Genomic DNA, 4,010 nt, shown 5'->3' on the forward strand with positions numbered 1-4,010 from the left:
GGATGGATGAAGGGAGGGAGGGGTGGATGGGTTAACAACCAAATGAACCAACAGCTGCCAGGGTTTTGGTGCAGGTTGGAATCTGCCCTCATCATGAAGGCTCACCGCTAACCCTTGAATGTAATACAGTAAATGCATTTATGGAACTAGGCTTCTCATGCTTTTGCCTGTGAAGCTACAAGTATCTACGTGTAGTAATAAGTAGCTAGAACACAAAGAACACCTACTGCTGATTATCCCCCTTGTGCCATGGGGTGAATATTCCTGGCATCTTTCCCCAGTCCTGAGTTGAGACCTGCAGCTGTGGCTATAGGGAACCAAGGGGACAGTGACTCCCTTGCTCTCAGGGGGTGGAAAATAATAATGAATTGTGTAGCCATTCAATATCTACCACCTCAATGCCCTCTGCAAAAAAAAAAAAAAAAAAAAAAAAAAAAAAAATCCCTGAGAAATATTGAATAGGCTAAGTGTCCTTCATTTTACCCTTCATCTTGTGGGTGTGACCTGGATCTGGGGAGTTGAGGGCCTGGCCAGGGTCACAGTTAAGGTTTCAGGGTGGAGAACGGAGTGGAGGGGGCAAGACTGCAGACTGAGAGGCACGGGCTGGGCATGAGCAATGGTGGGCAGGGCCGGTGTGGGGCCTCGGGCAAGGACTGAGAGGTTTCTCCGAGTCTGCAGTGGGAAGCAGCACAGAAGGTCACTGGATAAGGGAGCCAGGTAGGAGGCTGCAGTCAGAAAAGAAAAAAGAAACCACTGACTTGGGGCCTTGCTCAGGACTGGGCACCAACTAGCCTTGGAACCTTGGGTAAGTCACATCATCTCTCTGGGACTCAGTTTCCACTTCTGTAAAACAGTGGGGCCCGATGCAGCCTCTCTTGCGTCAATGACTGGATTTTTGGTACCATGGCCGAAGGAGCTCCAGAGAAACTGCCAAAGTGGCAGGGAGTGGTGGGCACATCCGAGCCAGTTGGCATGGCAGCAAGTAGAAGAGCAATGTTAAGGCAAAGAGCAAGCAAGCGTTGCCAGGCTCACCAGTATGGCCAGGAGGCTGACATCACCGCGGCAGAGATCCAGCTGGGTGTGGGCAATGCTAGGCCATGAACCGCATCTTCTCTTTATACAACTGTCTTCACAGCAACACGTATTCTCAGTCGAGTGGTACCAGGCCTTGGCTTTTGCAATCTTCACTGTCAAGCTTGGATTAAGGAACAGGAAAGAGCAAACAGTAAGGTGGCCTTGAAATCATCTCAGCCTTCCAGCTCAGTCTCCTTGGTGCAAGGGGTGGGGTGGATCTTCTAAAGGTCCCTCCGAGCCTGTGTTCTAGGAGAACCTTGCCTTAGAAAAAATCACACGGAGCACCTGGGGCGGCTCCCTGCCTCCGAGCTGAGTGCCTGGCGCCACCTCTAGTTAGAAACAGGACGGGGGAGATAGATAGGGGAAAGGGGGGTCAAATATGTGGTGAAGGAAGGAAATCTAACTATGGATGGTGAACACATAATGCAATATACGGCATACTGTTGAATTGTACACTTGAAACTTCTTAAATTTTGTTGATCAATGTCACCCAATAATTTTTAACTTAAAAAAATGGCAGGGCCATTGGGTATGATGGCTAAGCCCTGGGCATGGTTGACTTCAAAGCCTAACTCCTATTTATACATTTTGTTATATATTTTCAGCTGTATAGCTGTCGAGCGATTTAAATTCTATCCCTACCGAGAAAGCATGAAGGGGCCCATTGTGGCCCTATACGCTGGGGATGATAATGCTACTTACTTTGCTCTTAGGAATATTAAGTGAGAAAATGCCAGTAAAACTTTTAGCAGAGCCAGGCAAGGGCTCCTTTAAATGATAGCTATTACCATTATGAAGCTATGCCAGGCTCTAGGGGTAAAGTGCTAACCTATTAGCCTGTCGACCAGGACCCCCCACTCGGGGTTACTGTCCAGAGGAGAGGCAAAGGACTTAACCCAGATGTATTAACTAGTACGTGTGCACTCTGCTAGGGATGCAGGAGATGCTGCAGGAGCACACACGAGGGCCACTGCCCCAGAGTTGGGATTGTCAGCTCCAGCATCCTCCCTCCTGCTGTCTGGAATCTCTCCCCTGGCTGGAAATATCTTCCTGCAGTTACCTGCATGACTCACCCCCTCCTGTTATTGTCATCTCCTCCCAAGGAACCTTCCCTGATCTTTCTGTCTAAAATAACCCCTCCCAATTCACCCCCTTCATTATTCCATACCTTATCCTGCTTTATTTTCTTTATAGTATTTATACTCTCCATCGTTATACTATGAATCCGTTTTGGAAAATATGTCCATTGACCATTTACATACTATAAAATGAACTTGATAAGAGCAGGAACTTGATCTACTATTCTTTATTCTTTACTTTATCTCCAGTACATAGAACAATGCCTGGACCATAGTGAGCCATTGATAAATGTCTCCGATGTATGAAGTGACCTCTAAGCTGGATCCTGAAGGATGACTAGGGGTTGGCCAAAGAAAGAGTCAGGGAGAGAAGAAGATCTTCCAGATGGAGGGAATAGCATGTGCAAAGGCCGGGGGAGGAGAGCAGAAGAGGAAGTAATTCAATATGGCAAGTATGTTTGTTTGGGTCCTCTGAGCGGCAGAAGCCAAGAAGCGATTAGATATGCAAGAGATTTCTTGGGAGAACATCCTATGAAGAACAAAATGATGGAAGAGGAAGAGGCACGGGGAGCTTTTTAACCATGATGCCTGTCTGATACCTGTGAAAGGAGCTAGGGAAAGATGGAGGATTGGGGAGGAGTTTCAGACTACAGTACAGTTTAAGAAAGTTTTAGCCAGGCTGATGGGGAGTCCCTGAGCCAAAGATGTCCCTCAGAGGAATCCACCACAAGGAGGAATGGGTCTAATCTAGAACCTATTGTGCTCAGTCCTTGGCTGGGAGTAGCTCAGAGGATGTGTGGCCTTGGTGTGAACACAGTGAAGTGTCTGGAACAGTGGAAGCTGAGGCTCTCAGTCAATCCTGCTCCCTGCAGAAGGAGATCTCAGTAACACAATTCCATGACTGCCCAACAAGCAGAGAGAGCGAGAGAAGAAGTGAGAAGAAGTGAGTCTAGAGAGCCAAGCAGGGACCAGATCATGAAGGGTCCTCTATGCCCTGTCAAAGGGTTTGGCTTTATCCTGTGGGAAGCCAGATGCCATAGTACGGTTTTGTGCAGGGAGAGTAAGTGACTGGATTTACATGCCAGAGGATCCCTTTGGCCACAGTGCAGAAAAAGGAAATCAAAACCTATTAGAAATCTAGAACAGTGCTCTTGTTTGTTGGGATTTAGGGGGTCAAAGCATAGTACCCTTTCTTCTCTGTGCTCACTCTGAAATACTTTGAGAAATAGATACAGCAGGCCTCCTAGTGAAGGTCAGATATCACCTTCATTCCTAATGAAGCTGTTGGAGAACAAGCCTTGGTCGTGAGGGCCAAATGGGTTTCCTAGCACTGCCTGCCCACTTGCTCCTTCCAGTCTAGGCCTTGAGACAGCCCACCCAAGCTTTGGTCTCCTCTGCAGAATCAGGGCAAGAAGAGGCTGAATCCCCAGCACTTATGATGGTCTTTTCACTATTTAGCTCTACCCAATGGAAACATGGACCCCTGTCACCCAAGGGGACAGTAAATGAGATGAGGGAGGCCATGGGTGTTAGTCTTAGAAGAATGAGGATGAGAAATCACTATCCTCAACTGTCACAGGTGAAAGATGATGGTGGCCTGGGCCCAGCTGGTGGCATTGGAGTTGGAGTGAGAAGAACAGAAAGTATTGATAGGACCTAGTAACTGATTACACAGTGAGAGGTGACAATTCTGTGTGCTCACAGAAAGGTCAAGGATGAGGACCAGATTTTTGATGAGGAAGTAGTGGGGCCTTTCATTTCTACTTCTAGCCCCCTGCTAGCTTATGAGGTACTGTGATGATTAATTTTATGTGTTAACTTGACTGGGCCACGGGGTGCCCAGGCGTTTGGTCAAAC

The sequence above is a fragment of the Pteropus vampyrus genome, unplaced genomic scaffold (genome assembly GCF_000151845.1).
Source record: "Pteropus vampyrus isolate Shadow unplaced genomic scaffold, Pvam_2.0 Scaffold453, whole genome shotgun sequence".
In the NCBI taxonomy this organism is placed as follows: domain Eukaryota; kingdom Metazoa; phylum Chordata; class Mammalia; order Chiroptera; family Pteropodidae; genus Pteropus; species Pteropus vampyrus.